Below are 17,546 nucleotides of genomic sequence, written 5' to 3'. Positions count from 1 at the left end.
GACAGGTTCCTCCAAAGGTTTACACTGTACTGGGAACAGGATAGAAATAAAAATAAAACTTTCAAAACCCCATATCTGTAAGCTTTCAAGATTCGACAGACCTCCTCCTCAAGCACACCGTTCAAGCACTATGCGAGCAGCTGCTCACAAGCAGCTCAACTCTCCCCCCCACACACACATCTGACAAACACCACAGAGATGACTGTGCCTGCTGCCCTTCAGTACGTGCGCAGAGGCAGACCAGATGTCTTCGCCAACACAGTCCGGACAATGTATTAGCACACCCATGCACTGCCACGTTAGCTGTCATCACTAACTGCCAGGCAGGACAGCTCCAGACCAAACACATACACACACAGGCACGCCGCAAACACTACAAACAAAACACACAACACAAGGCGCAAGAAAAAGTGAGCCCCGGAGGGAAGCCCTATGGCAACAGCAAGTCAGAACAGGTGCTCTGCACCAGACCCAAGGAGAGACGCAAATGTCACGACACGCAACTGGAAGACACTGCCAGAACTGGGGTGATGGAGGCCTAAAAAGCCTGCCTTCAAGGCAAGAGACCAGAAGGATGGGGACTGAAAACCCCATATGATTCAAAGATTGAAGCCGAAATTCCTTTAAGCGGTATATTCTTTATTGCAGCGCTGGATGCACGGGGGATCTCTCCACCTATCGTGCATACCCAAAGCAGAAAGCAGTCTTGAATTTATACAATCAATCAATATTCTACCGGCGCCTATACATATTCATTACCTACCCCCGCCTTCCCTCGCTTCTCATGCTAATTAGCCTTTTGGCACCTTGCGCCTGCGTAGAGCCTCCCAAGAATTGTGGGCAGGGGCCTTTGGGACATGGGCAGGGGTCTTTGGGAGGAAGACCCCGAGTCTTCCTCACAGTGTACTTTTCACCTTTGGTCAGGAATCCGCTGAGTTGGCATGTTTCTTAATCGCAAGAGCTGGCTGTTGCTAATTCTTCCCTTTGTTGTGTCTTTATAATGAATTCCAACGTCCAGTTTTGAGATTTATAGTCCTTACATTTGTTTCTCTGTCCGTCTGCCGCTTCCTTATCGTGAGTTCCGGTGTCTTGTTTCGAGATATACAGTCCTTGTCAGGGGACTGCCCTTGCCTCCCCAATACCTCCTTAATCACATAAGACGACGCTTAGGAAATCAATTTCCAAGCAAGAGCTCCTGATGCGGCCCAGATGACTTCCGCAAGAGTGAGGATGGAAACAGACGCCATCTCAAACCGAATACGATGCACGAGACCTGAAACAGAACTGCATTTCAAGCAGCGACTGCAAGACAAGAAGTGCTCGGATCAGAGCCACGATGACAAAACAAGCACTGAGGCCCTTCAGCACCGCTACCAAGTCCCCTGTCTGGTCAGTCCAGTGTAAAAAGCTAGAAGGATATCAAGACCCGAGAAGCACAGAACAGACGCTGCAGAAGCAACACTACAGGACAGACGAACAGAAGGAAACCGTCCTGCCTGGCGCACGCACTCACGCTACAAAATAATCCCGCTGCTTCTATTAGCCTGGTGACCCAGCCACAAGCAGCCTGAACGTGACCCAGCCTGAACCACCCTCTCCGTGGCACCAAGTCTAGTCAGCCAGCAGGCACCATGCTCCTCTGGCTCCCAGCTCCCATTAGCCACCCCAGATATGCAAATACCAGGTGCCCCCCAACTTAGCTCTCAGGTTGCTGCATGGTAAATTCCCTCCGCCTCAAGAAATGCACAGGCACTGGTCGTCATCTTAGGCAATTGCCAGGCTCATCATCAGCTGCAAAAACAGAGTACCAGCACTCACTAGCATGCCGGTCATGATGCCCAACCTTCTCCACAACGCTGACTACTGCTGATGCAACATACAACTATGCTCACCTGTTCCTCTCCAAATCCAAGCTCCAACAGTGCAACCAGTATCATCCACACCACCTGGGAAAACAAAGGGATTAAACGATCGTTGCGTTCACAACACATCACCCAATGGTGTTTTTTTTTTGTTGTTGTTGTTTTTGTTATTGTTGTTTTTTGTGTGTGTGTTTCCTGTATTTATTTATTTTTTAGTCTGCTTTAGCTCAACGGCATGCAGAGGGCAGACAAGAAAACTGGGGTGTTTCTTGAAGCAACAATCCCCACGCTTTTGCTGTAGCTTTGAATATTAAAAGGACAATACGACCCAGCAAGTAACTGGAACTTTCTTACCTGGAATTAGCTCAAACTTTTCTTCACATTGAAAGAAAAATCTAGGAGCAGAACAGATTATACACCAACAAAATTGAGTCCATTTCATCCCCAGAAAAAAAATCACATACTCTCATCCCCTCCTGTACCTCAGCTGCTTGCCTACCCCACGTGGCACACGCTTCCATCTGTTCTCTTTACCCACTTATAGCACCTCTAAAAGGCAAACTGGAATTTTACTCTATTGGCTGCAGGAAAATAACTGCAGTGACAACCGCGCCCCAAACTGAGCCAGCAGCCCCTACTAAACATCCCTCTACTAAGTGAATTCCAAGCACTTAAAATCCAGAAATCCATAGACTCCAGCCTGCCTAAACAACCCTGCAACGGACAGAAGGAAAAACAAAGCACTTACCCCCAAAGAGCAGCCCAGGCAGAAGGAGCTCTCTGATGGCATGCCTGGGGCTCATATAGCATTTAGCCCCGCCCAGCACCCAAACCCAATCACCTGGGAAAGGGGAGGGGCAAAGCACATGAAAGTAGGAAGAGAGCAAAAGAAGCAGCTGTGTTTTGTTTTTTTCCTTTGTTTTTTAAAATCTGTTTTATCTCAAAAACATTCAGAGAGCAGACAAGAGACCTGTGGTGTTTCTAGAAGCAAAAATCCCCTTTTGCTTTTGCTGCAGCTTTTAATGTTGAACTGATAACGGCACCAAGCAAGTAACTGAAGCTTCTTCAACTGGAATTAGTTTAAACACGCTCACCGTCATCTGCAAACACAGAGAACCAGCATTCACTAGCCCTAACCCTAACCCCAACCCGCACCCTAAACTCTAACCCTAGCCCCAGCCCTAGTCCCTAACCCCAACCCTAGTTCCCGAGAACTTCATTTCCAGGCATGCTCTGGGCGCTCAACATGGCCTCCCGGAGGTCCGGAGTCCCAGAACTACATTTCCCGGCATGCTCTGGGCACCCAACATGGCCTCCCGGAAGTTCGGAGTCCCAGAACTACATCTCCCGGCATGCTCTGGGCAGTCAAGACGGCCTACCGGAAGCCTGGTGCCGGAAAACTACACCTACCAGAATTCCCTGGACAGCCAGCACGGCCAATCAGAGGCCGAGTTTTCGAGAACTACATTTAACAGCACTCACTGTAACCCTAGCCCTTCCTGCCCTTACACAAAAAAGCCTCAAGCCCTATCCCTAAACATCCTCGAAACCCCTACAGACCTAACCCAAATTATTTACCACGCTAAACCCCTGAAGTCCTATGCCTAAAACCCCTAACCCAATAAATTGAGACACTCAAATCCCAAACCCGCAAAATTGAGACGCTCAAATCCCAAACCCGCAAAATTGAGATGCTCAAATCCCAAACCCAAAAAAATAGGACGCTCAAATCCCAAACCCCCTTCCAAAAAAGAAAAAGAAAAATCAAGAAAAAAAAAATCAAACAAAACAAAAACAACAAAAGGGGTAGATCCGGTGGCATCTGCCCTGTAACCCTGCAAAAATCACGAGGGACCTAGAACAACAAAGCAAACGCACAAAATAACATTGACATCCTATCCATAAATGTGCTATAACAATTAATCACCTCCAAAGAGCTTCAAGCAATAAATGCACATACTACTAGATCGGTTTCCTCTAAAAGATCGTACCAGACCCTGACCCACCAACAGAACCCTGCATGTAGCTAACAGAAGCATCAACAAAGCACTGACCCCAAAGAGCAGCCCAGGCAGAAGGAGCTCTCTGATGCCGTGCCTGGGGCTCCTATACCATTTGGCCCCGCCCAGCACCCAAACCCAATCACCTGGGAAAGGGGAGGGGGCAAACCACAAGAAAGAGAGCAGGAGCAGCAGCAGCTGTGTTCTTTTATTTATTTATTTATTTGGTTTTTTTTTGTGCCTATCCCTAGTTTACAGCATGCAGAGTGCAGACAAAAGAACTGGGGTGTTTCTAGAAGCAAAATTTACCGTATTTATGCCTCAGCTTTGAACATAGAAAGGACAATACAACCAAGAAAGTAAATGAAATATTTTCCACGGGAATTAGCTCAAACTTTAGTGTTAGGTCAGAGGCTGGACTCAATGATCTTGAGGTCTCTTCCAACCTAGAAGATCTGTGATTCTGTGTGATTTACATATGAAGAAAAACCTAGGAGCGTAGGAAATTACACATCAAAAAAAACAACGACGTAATAAGCAACGCGCATGCACGGCCCCACGGCCGCCTGCAGTACTCGTTTTCCACCAGCAGGAGGCGGCAGAGGGCGCCCCCGGGCCCCACCGCGCATGCGCCCCCCTCGGCCGCCTGCAGTACTCGATCTCCACCAGCAGGTGGCGGTAGAGGACGCCCGCGGGCGTCACCGCGCATGCGCGCCCCCCGGCCGCCTGCAGTACCCGAATAACAGCAGCAGGTGGCGGCAGAGGGCGCCCGCCGGCGCCACCGCGCATGCGCGCCCCTCGGCCGCCTGCAGTACTCGTTCTCCACCAGCAGGTGGCGGCAGAGGGCGCCCCCGGGCCCAACCGCGCATGCGCGCCCCCCGGACGCCTGCAGTACTCACTTCACACCAGCAGGTGGCGGCAGAGGGCGCCCGCGGGCGTCACCGCGCATGCGCGCCCCCCGGCCGCCTGCAGTACCCGAATAACAGCAGCAGGTGGCGGCAGAGGGCGCCCGCGGGCGTCACCGCGCATGCGCGCCCCCCGGCCGCCTGCAATACCCAATTAAAACCAGCAGGTGGCGGCAGAGGGCGCCCGCGGGCGTCACCGCGCATGCGCGCCCCCCGGCCGCCTGCAGTACTCGTTCTCCACCAGCAGGTGGCGGCAGAGGCCGCCACCGGACCGCACCGCGCATGCGCGCCCCTCGGCCGCCTGCAGTACTCGCTTCCCACCAGCAGGTGGCGGCAGAGAGCGCCCGCGGGAGTCACCGCGCTATGCGCGCCCCCCGGCCGCCTGCAGTACCCGAATGACACCAGCAGGTGGCAGCAGAGGGCGCCCGCCGGCGTCACCGCGCATGCGCGCCCCCCGGCCGCCTGCAGTACCCGATTAAAACCAGCAGGTGGCGGCAGAGGGCGCCCGCGGGCGTCACCGCGCATGCGCGCCCCCCGGCCGCCTGCAGTACCCGATTAAAACCAGCAGGTGGCGGCAGAGGGCGCCCGCGGGAGTCACCGCGCTATGCGCGCCCCTCGGCCGCCTGCAGTACCCCTTTCCCACCAGCAGGTGGCGGTAGAGGGCGCCCGCGGGAGGCCTTGTCGGGCGGATCACAGCTCGCCTACTGTGCCATTCGGAGCTTGTGGCTGTATTTTTTCCAACGTGTTTGCTACCCACACCCCGCGGGGCAGCTTGTCTTACAACGAATTCTCTCTGTTAATATTCTCTTTAAGGCGGGCACGAAGCATCCACTGCTCTTCTAAGCAAGCAACCTTCCTTCTGTGCTCCCTTCGGGATGCAGGACTACGTGCACTGAGATTTATTCCACTCATTTTTTCTTCGCCTTTTCATTGGCACAGTCTCCAAGGACGCCTGGCTTTCTTCTCACAGACTCGCGTCCGTTTCAGCGTAAGGCATCTTTTCCCTCCGCCACTCTAATCCAAATTCAAATTATCCAGATAAAACAATAGCGAGGTAAGAGAGAACTGTCTGAGTTAAAGTCACCATCTTTCTGTAACTAATTTAGCAGACAGCTGTACCACATCAGAGGAGGAGGTTTAGGTGCTAACCAGGTCACAGGCCCTGCTCAGGCACATCACGGTCAAGTGAGTGCCCCCGGAATCACTAAAGAAACTTAAGTAAGAATCTACTAGAAGAAAGCTGTCTCCTCTTACCACCACCTATTTAAGAGATAGTGTAGTACAGGCAGTTCTACACGCATAAAACCACATACACACAGTATACCTGACCCAAGTAAATTCCCTCTTAGAAGTCCACCATTAAGCAAAAGAGGCGTATTGTGGTGACATACAGCTGCCGTGTAATGATCCTGAAGGGATGAATCGCCCTATGTATTCCAAGGTACTACTGTGGTTTGGTTTTTTTGTTTTGTTTTTTTGTTTTGTTTTTTTTCCCCCCCCAGTACGTTCAACGGTACAGATAAGTACGTTCCCGATAAGAAAAAGAGTTCAGAATTGTTTATAACGAGTTCGTTCCACGTGTCACTTTCTCACTTAACGTAGTAATAAAGATACGCTGCTGCTTTTGGATTTAATTTCCTTCTTGAATCTCACTGGTGTAATTCCAATGGTCAAACAACCTCTTCCAGAAAGACCAGCCCCCTGCTTCACAGGAGAAGGAAAAGATGTCTCACACACGCTGGCTAGTACTAAAAAGAGGAAGAGGAAGAGAAGTTCAGGCCATCAACGTAAGTATGTTTCCCTGCCTCTTCTGCTGGCTGGTCAAGTGGAATCCTCAGGACAGCCCCAGTACCTTGTGAAGAGCTTGTTAACGCCAGCACAACTTCAACTTGTCTTTTAAAAGAAAGCTGTTAAAGGAGCAGGAGACTGTTTTTAAATGAGAACAACCGAAAATAAAATTATCTGAAGAGCCACTTACTACTGGCACATTACCGTTTAAAAGGAAAATATTAATTACGTGCAGGTGCTCCACTCTTCGTTGCATTTTCTGTGATTCACAACATTACCTTTGAACAAAAGAGTAAGAGGAACGGAAGGGAGGATATTAACTCGGGTAACCAAGGATTTGGCAAGCTGGAACTTGGTGTCTTTAACACTTTAGCCTTGGAGCAAAAATGTACACCCTGTACAGGCTGAGCTGACTGATGAGGCAGGTGCTCCAGGGTACGTGCTACCGGGAGGTAAGTAACAAACACATTCCGCAGCTATTACCAGAAGTGGGATTTCAGGATATGCAGACTGGTTTCACAAAAAATATTAGCGGTCTGTTGGTGACAGACAATTCGAGGAATTCAGCGCTGCCCATTACAGACTCCTCAGATCAGCACTTAATGAGAATTAATAAAACGGTTTATTTTATATATATATATATATATATATAAAATAAACCATTTTATATATACATATATATATATATATACACATATACACACACACACACCCCTATGTTCAAAAAACTGTATACAGTTAAAATATCAAATTAGTGATCCGGTAACAACACTGTTCAAAACCAGTCTCTTTTGTATGAACATTAAAATAAATGCACACTTTTAAAAGCATTTCTTTTTAGTGCTTCCAAAGCACAGCGTGTGCCAAGGCAAGGCCACCTGAAGAATCTCCGTCCTGCTCACGGGATGAAAGAGAACTGAAGTCAGGGACCTGGGAAGCCTCAGGTGCGCTTTCATAATGTCTGCAGATAAAAACAGAAGAGAGTCTGAGGTAGATTGTTTAGTAACCACCAAGTGGTAACAGTCACAGGGCTGTCTTTAGCTTTCATTAACACAACAGCAGTTTCTTTACTCTCGATCTACGCTGAATCTCAAGTTTAAAGGCATGGCTAGCAGTTCTTGGGAACAAGACCCTCGTCTCTGTGCTGGCAACATGCAATATTACCAGTGCAGGTGTTTCTGGGAGTTTTTTTTGTTTGTTTGTTTGTTTTTTTATTGGGGGGGGGGGGGGGGGGGGGGAGACACGACACACAACAGATGGGATCTCTCCACAATGCAGACACTGTGTGCATTTGACAGTGCCCCATTTTAGTGCGATCCACTGCCTATTGCACGTAAAACGGCTAATGACAGTATTCAAGTGAGTAAATTCTCACCACCTGCAGGAGGGGCAGCAATGGTTATTTTTTTCAGCCTGTTGAGCAAAGAGCACCCTCCACAGGAAAAAAGCCACACCTTTCATAGCACGTCCTTAAGGTTACAGCCCAGCTTCTGCCGATAGAGGTTCGTAAAGTTAAAGCTCTGCTGCTTCTTCTCAAACTCTGACAGTAAGATCACTTGACCGCCAGGATGGCGAGGGCAACAGCTACGTCCTCTTCCACTCTTCTGCGGCACAGCAAACTCATTCCCGGTCCGTATTCCTCTGGCTGGTACACTATTATCTACCGTTCACCTGATTAACTCTGTTGGGTAGGCTGTTGAACTCTAGCTCCTCTAGCGTTCTCTCTAAGTGCTGTATTAAGACACGATTTTTAAACCTAGGGAAGTAATTTCATTTCTTCTTCCAAAAACAGCAGTTAAATAACTCAGTATTATTTTGCCACGACAAACAGTATTAGCAGAGGCTCTCTGTTTCCAGCATGGAAGAGCTTCCCTCATTTCTGACATCAGAATGGCAAATTTAATTTGATACAGCCATCTTTCCCCAACCCACGCAAATTCTGGGTCTTTCTTCCATAACCACCCATATCTTTCTATTTCACACTTCAGCTCTAGGTAACGACCATTTACTTCAGAAAATACAACGGCAGTTTGACCGCTGAAACTGTAATAATTTCAGTATGTCAAAACAAAACACTTGTTTTGGAAAAGATTGAGATTTGCTATCATGAACAACGTTAGCGTTTAACTCTGAATCATTCGTATCTATACAAACCTTGCTCCTTCCCTTATAGCAAATTCAATGAAATACTTCTGAGTTTCCATCCGTCCTTGTACGTACCTCCTCAAGAAGAGAGAAGATTTTTTTCACGATCTTAAAGAAGAGATCCAAACAGATATTAGAAACAGATCTTGTAAATGCATTTTCAGTAAATCTCAACAGCCAAAAGGAAAAACAACACAGCCTAGAGTTTCCCATTTCTGCATACAGTAATGCACATAAGAAAAAAAAGCCAGCATGCCAATAATTTGAAGTGATATCGATTAGCTGATATTCAAATGTAACGCTGAATTTTGTTCTCTTAAAAGAGCAGTATCTAGAAACACCTGCCCTTGGAAAATGCAGACTAGGTTTAATCAGCAGAGAAGCCTTGTATCTCCACGAACACGCTGCATGATCAGCAGTTAATAGAAACAAAGGGATACCAAGCCATGTTTCAACCTAGAGCTGTCATTTTTGAAAGCAGAGGTTTAAGATAACTACTCTTTACAAGATGACCGATCTATGTGGAGCATGAGCACGATTGTCTCGTATAAAGTTTAACAAAAAAAAAAAAAAAAAAAGTAGCGCGAAAGAATGAACCGGACACCTTAGATGTGAAACAACAGTATTTTTTCATTGGTTTCTGTGTTTTCTTCTCTGAACCAACTATGAAAACACGAATGGTGCTGTGATTAAGCCTGCTTAAGAGTGCTGCAGTAAGGACGGTGAGGATATAAAGTTGGACTGTGAATACGTGTACTTACTTTCTTGTTCTTCCACTACTTGTACACGAGTAATCAAAAATCATTCCAAATCTGAGGTTTTATTTTCAAAATAGATCCTCATTTCAAGAAAAAGTCTTCTGTACCCCTAGCCTATTTTTAATACACTAATAAAGAACTTACTTCTTCCACGTTTGCGAACCTCTTTCACCACTCTGATTTTAATACCAGCATCGCTTCCCTCCAACATTGTAGGTGTTATTTTAAATCAATTTGGCACAGATTCAGAAGTAGACTCCATCACTCGTTTTTGGTCATCTCCAGCCACGCTGTAATTTAGAGGCCCTCGAACAAGTGCATTGGTACCAGGCTTATGATCCAAGCCATCTTCGCATCATTTAAGCAATTGAACTCATCATGTAGAGAGTCTAAGTCACCAGGTGACATTTCATCCTCTCCCTTAACAGCTGGAACCGAAGAAGCCATTTGCACAGACAAGCCATCAATTTGCTTTTCCAGCAACTGACAGTTTTCTGCTTTCTTCTCTCCATTACCATCTTGGACAGTACTGATACCAGTGTCTGAAAATTAAGAAGGAGCTTAGTAGTGCATATAACTGCAGGATCAAAAAACACAGAAGGACATTATTCTGCATCCCTTCTTGTTGAAAGTACTGTGTAGAGAGTTACTCAGCACTGTCAGATCACTTCAGTAGTTTTATTCACCCTTTGACGCAACCACAGGAATACCTCCTTTTGGGCTGCTACCGTCTCATATGACTGTCGTTAAGTTATTTGCTGTATTCCCATTTCAGTGACTAAAGTAAACTAAAGTTTCCCCTCCTTCCCCCAGTTCCAGCAAATTTTTCTTTCGACTCTGCTGCAACAGGTGGGTAAATTACTATTTGTGAGAAATTTTAATTTTTTTTTTTTTTTTAAACACACTTTCCTTCCCCACTTCTCCCTTCCCCACTACAGAATACGCAAATGAGAATTAAAAGCTGAAATGAAATCCTTGCTACCGCCAAACCATCGTGGTGAAAGGTTTCAGCACTTTTTAGAAACAGTTCAAAATTATTGCTCATTCAGGACTTCCTTCGTTACCTATAGCAACAGCCTGTTTGTCTAAGCCGACCAAAGAAATTCAGTCCCAATTAACTCTAAAACTTACGTGTCCTTTTGAATTAACACAGAAAGCACTGAGACTTTTTTTTTTTTTCTGCACACTATGTCCATTTATGACCACACAAGTTCCTGTACTACAACAACTCCAACATACCTTTATTTGTTGGCATGCCTTTGAGGTTCAGATATGGTGACGGAGATCCAGCAGCACAGGGTGGCCCTTTCCCACCAACATGGTTTGTCACAACAGTGATTGTGGCCGTCGCAATAGCGGCGACATGCTACGCCTTCTCTCTTTAGTGATGCTGGAGTATTGGGCTCTCCAGGACGCTTGATCTTAATTCTGAGGCCCAGCAACAAATTTATCTGCTTCATCTATCATCATACCCTGAAAAGACTTTTTTTTTTTTTTTTAATATAAGTAAAATACAATTGCTTCGTCAATTCACTACCAGAGTATTTGCCTCCGTGTTACAATTCAGTTACTTTTCAAATAATGATACAGCAGATAGCAAGACTTCTCCTACCTTCTCATCCTGTTTGAACAGACTGCCAAGTGTATGAAGAAGCCTTTTTGGTTGATCTGGATCAATCTCCCGAAGGGGTGAAGGCATCATTTTCAACTACTCCTGATGATTTCCCCTTTGAGCAACAGGAACGCCGTGAAGGCAGTCTGCAGCAGAACAAGGTATCTAAATTTAGTCTACCTTAAGACTAAGGAAATACAAGCCTCGCATGCTTCCATTTCCAGTGTTAGCATTTAAGAACTAGAAATCACTATTTCCTCCCTCTACAAAACAAAGGAAAAGCAAAAGGCAAATAAAGCCCCTCTTTCCTTTCACCATCACTATAAGAACATCTACTGCATCCTGTTGCACAGGAAAGCTCACCCATGAAACTTAATTTTCAAATTCCAAGCACGCACAACATGTTTTGTGACAGAAGGCAGAAATTTCATTCTTTTCCTTCAGAATCTAGGGAAGGACGACTGACCCAAGAAACGGTGCAAAGTCTACTTCCTCTCCCACACCGAGGACAGAAACACTACTTAGGTGAATTAAATAGCTGTACCAGAATATTAATAAATAATTGTGTCCATTTACCTTCATCCTGCCCCACGATATCCCTGTGTGTTTTCAGAAGATTGGTTCTCATTCCGGTTAGCTGATCTAGAAGACTGTGACAAGACATATCATATGCATTTCTGAATGCCCGTGGCTTCAAATCCTAGTTTTATAATAAAACAAGTAACTTTCAGTTAACCCGCGAGTTCTCACGCACAAAGAAATTGCTCTGTGGGCTGTACTACCGTTAACTACTAAAAAAAAAAAAAAAAAAAAAAATTCCAAAACAACTTCAGACATTCTGAACGTATTCTGAAACAACTTTCTTTCCATCTCTCTGGAAAGAGCTTTCCTCCTATCTGTGACAAAGGGAAAAAAAAAAAAAAAAAAGTTGTGATCGCGGGAGTCGTTACACAAAGCCACACTCTGTGAATTCACTACTACAGTTAAGATCATTTTTAGTCAAAAAATACCTCGGCAGCAATGCTATCACTGCAAACATAGCGTTGCCAAAAAAAAAAAAAAAAAAAAAAATTCAACTCAAGATATAGGAGAGGGCGAGCTAAAAGCACAAATAACATGACCGATGGAGGCTGCAACAACCACCTGGTAGATGGTTGTCCACAGCCCTCGGATTGCATGGTCGTCTTTCCTGACAAACGAATACTGGAAGAACAGAAAAGATACACCGTGTGTCCGCAAAAGCCTTCGGGGAGACTACTGAAAGGAAAACCAAACCAAAAAACTAGGAACAGCAAGTGGCGTATACGTCAGTTTTGTTAACAGAGCACCACTAATGTACCAGGAATTTCCACATTCTTCGCCCCTCCTCTACCTTGAAAATGTCACCCAATTCTGTCAGTGTCTTCACCATCAGCATTTATTTATTTATTTCGTTTTTCACGTGGACATCCAAGGAAAACATTTCGAGTCCCTGTCATCGAGGAAGAAGAGGAGAGGGGGGGGGAGGAAAAAAAAAAAAAAAAAAAAAGAGAGATGAGGGGGGAAGAAGCACTGCCATTCCCTTTCCTCGGTAATGCGAGCAAAAAGCTCAGGCGCTCAGCAACAACGTGCTTTGAAAGATAAAACACAGAAGAAACTGCACATTATTTAGTCTCAGCTATAGAGTCACGTGTATTTGTACCTGCTCATTTATTCATCTGCCAGTGTATTTTAGTACAAACGCTACAGAACATAGAAACCGCAAGGTTACTACTACCTTTTGTGACCGACGCGATCTTTGGCAGGAACAGCTATCGAGAAAGAACCAACAAAATCCCCTTCGTCGACAGCCATCTGAACCTTTATCGTCTAACAGCAGTCCTACAAACATCCCCTGGGATGCTCAACTCCTGAAACTTTCTGTTCAACTTGAGGCAGAACAAGCCCTTACCCTGGGCACCTTCACCCAGCTCTCCACTGCTAGCAGAGTAGCACCCTGATACTGTCCAGGACGCGCTGCAGCAGCCTACTCGCTTACGCGTATTTACTGCAGCCTGGTTCGACACGCGCACAGAGGGACCCACGAAAAATCCACCCTTTCCTTCAGAGAACTAAATACATACATACGGATGACACGGTAAGGAAGAAAAGCTGAACACACAGCATGCGGTCCTTTACCGTGGGGCAGATCCAGCATCAGCACAAGGAGCTTTGGGGCACGTGAGCGATCATCTACACCGGCCATCGCGACAAGCCAAACTCACGCACACAAGCCTCGACCTAAAAAAAAAAAAAAACAAAAAAAAACAAACAAACAAAAAAAAAAAAACACACAGAACACATTAAGTTCCTTTATAGCTTATGGAAGTAACAACCAGCATCTTAGATGCAGTTGGATAGTTGGATTGCATCAGCTTAGGGACTGCCTCCTTCAAAACGCACAGGGGGGTGGGGAAACCAGTCTTGGAAACCTGTTGCCTAACAGGAAGGAGACTGTTGTTTTCTCCTCCATAGGTGACGTTCTTCCAAGCATCGTCCTGCTCCTGGATTTTACCAGCCACGACGGGATGGTCCTACCAGCGTGAGTCGGGAACGCTTCCCACGGGGTTTCTGTGACACTGAAGTAAGTTTTCTGCAGGTACAAGTAACGCAGCACGAGACGGCAAGGAAGCTAAGGCACCGTCTGCAGCACAGCACGTGTGCGATATTGGGCCTGAGGGGACCAGTCAAAGCCTGCAGTAATCGCTGAACAGGTGGGCAAGCAGGGAGCCCTACGGGAAACAAAGCTCACGTTCTGCAAAGCTCTTTTCCCGTCAAGAAGACGGCCTTTTCTATTCAGCGCATTTACTGAACTTTAGGCTACTTCCCATTCGCTTTGGCAAGTTAGCCTTTGCGTAAGCCAAGAGGTTTTAAACTGCCAAGCACCACTGATGGTTCTTGTTCTCCAACAACAGGGAATTTCAGTCAGGGCACTCGTTAACAGGAAAGTCTGGCTCTGTTTCACACAAATCACGTACCTAAACCACGGAGACAGGAGTCTGCAGGAAGAACTCTTTAAAAGGTGAACTTAAAGAGAAGGATACTACTCATTTTTCCAGAACTTCTGCAAGGACTGCGGCAAAAAAAAGGCTGAACCAGGGACGTCTCTATCATCCCCTCTAGAATTCAGCAACTCCATACAGTTATGGGTCAAATACCACAGCTGCAGCGCAAGACAAACAAAGACCTCGAAGGTCACGTTTCTGCCTGCGTACCGAGCTCCGCTGGGAAGACCCCCCACCTCTGGAAAGACCCCCAGCCGCTCAACTCCCAAGCAACGTTGCCACGGCCAGTGCTTACGCAGAGTTTTGCTCTCTCTCGCTGCTCAGTACAGGCCCAAGGCCTCCTTTATTGCACACAGTTCAAGCAAAACTCTTGGGACATAACCAATAGACAGACAGACAGACAGAAATTGCCTCTCACGTCTGTCCTCACTGACCGCAACCAGCGTCCTGGAAAGCCCCGCAAGCACCAGTCTATTCCTAGGACAACTCCGAAAGCTGAGGCGGGACAAAGTTTAGCCTCTCGTACCAAAGACTGAGCAACAGACAGAGCCTGACAGGCCAATTCATTCTAGGTCTAAGAGGCTACTACGACTCGGCAGGCACTACGTGCCTTCCTTCCCTTTGCGCTTCCCAGCGCCGAGCAGCTCGCGCTTCCGCAAATTCAATGAAGCCTTTGAGCCGGGGCTGCAGGAAGCTTACGAGCACGCCTTGATTCCACCCCGAGGTCGCTGCGACTTACCTGGACAGTCGGGACGGACGGGCTGCTCTCTCTCCTGAGAACCCTGCGACCGCAGCACGCCAGCTGCGGCTTTCCTCGCTTTACCCGGTGCGCCACCTTCGCTCGGCAACAAACCCCGCAGGGGTCCTAGCGGCGGGGAGCTGCTTCTGCCCCGGTGAACCGCAGCACAAGGAGAGAGCCGGCTGTCAGGACGCAGGGAGAGGAAAGCCTCCGAGGCGCGGCGCGGCGCAGCCCAACGATCAAGCGCAGCGAGGACCCGTGCCCGGCCTCAACACCCCCCGCCCCTCCCGGCCCGACGGTCCGAGGAGGCACCCCCGGAGGCTCTCGCTCGCCTCACCGCCGGCAACCGCGCTCGCCGCCAGCGGCAACCTGCGCCCCCCGGCGCGCACGGCCCGGCCCCGGCCCCGGCCCCGGCCCCGGCCCCGGCCCGGCCGCGCAGCCCGGAGCCCACGTGGCCGCCCGGCAGCGCAGAACTACAGCTCCCAGCATGCCTCGGGACGGAGCAGTCCAGCCAACCCAGAGGGGCGTCGGCCACACGCACGCAACGGCACCTCCTCCTGCTGCCCTCTCTGCCCCCCCCCCGCCGCCACAGCCGCCCCCCTCTCCCCTGTCCCCTCTCCCCCAGCCCCCCGAAGCCGCCCCAGCTCCTCTCGTGCTCCGAGCATCTCCAGCATTTCAGGAACTGGAACCCTGGAACCGCTGACGTCTGGCACGTGTCAGAAACGTGGCAGGAGACGTACTCTGCTGTCGCAAGGCACTTGCAAAGCCGGCCCGACAGCTGAAGCAGACTCACACAGTCCACCGACCAACTCGGGGCCCCCACTGCTGTCCACTCACCCTCATGCTTCGTTCAAGCTTCCGTGCCTACGCCCTGAGCTACAAGAAACAAAGAGAGAAGGTCACATCCACAATGGATACGCAAACAGTGCCGCACATGCAGAGGACTCAAACACAGAGACCAGAGCCAGACAAATAAAAACAAACAAACAAACAAACAAACTGAAGTCCACAAATGCCACAAGGCCATGAATGCATAGCAGCCCCGGCAGGGGTAATGACAGACATACCCTCTGCAGATGAAAAAGGTGACCCTGCTCAGTCTCTTGGTAATACTGCACCAACGCGGTCAAGCCTCTTGTAGCATGTCATCAAGCTGGTTTTAGTCCTCTGGAGAGTTACACAAGTGGGTTGATTCATCTAGAGATTAAAATACAGATCAAACACAGGAGCGTATCCCACCATCCCAAAAAAAAAGTGAGCCAGCAACCTCTGCTAAATATCCCTCTATGAAGTGAATTCCAAGCCCTTAGAATTCCAGAAATCCATAGACTCCAGCCTGCCTAGAGAACCCGGCAACTGACTGAAGGAAAAACAAAGCACTTACCCCCAAAGAGCAGCCCAGGCAGAAGGAGCTCTCTGACGGCATACTTGGGGCTCATATACCTTTTGGTCCCACCCAGCACCCAAACCCAATCACCTGGGAAAGGGGAGGGGCAAAGCACAAGAAAGTAGAAAGAGGAGGAGCAGCAGCTGTGGTTTATTTACTTATTTATAAGGCTTAGCTCAACAGCATGCAGAGGGCAGACAAGAGAACTGGGGTGTTTCTAGAAGCAACAATCCCCACGCTTTCGCTGCAGCTTTGAATATTGAAAGGACAACACAACCAAGCAAGTAACTGAAGCTTTTTCAGCTCGAATTAGCTCAAACTTTTATTTACGCAGAAAGAAAAATCTAGGAGCAGAACAGATTATACGCCAACAAAATCAATTCCGTTCCACTCGCAGCAAAAATCACTTACTTCAGCAGGCTATCTGAGAACCAAAAGGCTATGCTGATGGGTCAAAACACACTACAGGACACTGGAGCCGGGCCCTCCGCTGCACCCACTTAAAACCCATCCCTACACTCACCAAGGTGCAACCCCAACCCGAACACAGACGCAGCATTTCAGCCTCAACACAGTTTCCAGAACTGCTGGAAAGCAGGCTTCATCCTCAGCGAGGCGTGCTCAGGCTGCACAGGAGGGGGCTTCGGGCACCTCTTTGCCTACCAAAGAAGACCGCCATCAGCGCCTGCTTTGTTCCGATCCTAAAGGCTAACATCACAGCCCACGTTGCCTGGGACACCTGATAAACAGAAGAGAAAGCAGCCATACCGTTTTCAAGCCGTCCCTGCATGTGTCGCTCCTCGATGATCTGCAACCTCTTCTCAAATCCTCAACCGCTTCTGTGGAGAGCCTGCCATGGCACCTGCAAAGCAAGACCCTTCACAGTCACCTCGTGCTACTTGGCAGTTCTGCTCCAATCCAGCTCACAAACAGCCCGCCCTTCCCGTGCTGCTCTTCAGAGTGCAGCTTGGCCCCACTCAGCCTGTGCGACACACCTGTGAAACAAAAAGAAAAGCATAGGCTGAAGCAGCATCCAAAGCCACAGCACAGCTGGGACAGTTACTCTCATCTGCTCCCTAACCTCTGCTCCCTCACCTGCCCTCGAGGCAGATGCTTCCATCTGCTCTCTTAGGCCAGCTACAACACCCCTGAAATATAAACAGGATTTTTACTGTACTTTGTGCAGTTAAGTAACTGCAGTGACAACTGCACCCCTAAAGTACCTGCTACATCTGTTCATCGCTCACCTTGCCAAAAGCAGCTCCGGTCAAGTCCCGCGTTGTACACTGTGTTTCAGCTTTAACAAATGAAAACGGTCACAAGATAA

General features: G+C 48.2%; 1 long non-coding RNA gene across 6 annotated transcripts; it reads right to left on the bottom strand.

Annotated features, from left to right (window-relative positions):
* Positions 1-7,301: 7,301 nt before the first annotated feature.
* Positions 7,302-15,270, bottom strand: LOC311209582. 6 transcript variants are annotated; one of them, XR_014618430.1, is made up of 11 exons: positions 14,833-15,270; positions 13,492-13,681; positions 13,228-13,329; positions 12,443-12,541; positions 11,647-11,720; positions 11,071-11,216; positions 10,698-10,940; positions 9,603-10,000; positions 8,710-8,808; positions 8,010-8,286; positions 7,302-7,516 (listed from the first exon to the last, which is right to left on the bottom strand). It is a non-coding gene; the product is annotated as an uncharacterized lncRNA (long non-coding RNA). The 6 variants fall into 6 exon arrangements; XR_014618431.1 differs by having other exon boundaries at positions 13,492-13,659; XR_014618432.1 differs by lacking the exon at positions 13,492-13,681.
* Between the last annotated feature and the right edge of the window lie 2,276 nt (positions 15,271-17,546).

The sequence above is a fragment of the Netta rufina genome (assembly GCF_964035555.1).
Source record: "Netta rufina genome assembly, chromosome: 5".
NCBI classification, from domain to species: Eukaryota; Metazoa; Chordata; class Aves; order Anseriformes; family Anatidae; genus Netta; species Netta rufina.
This window is presented reverse-complemented; position numbering and strand designations above follow the sequence as displayed.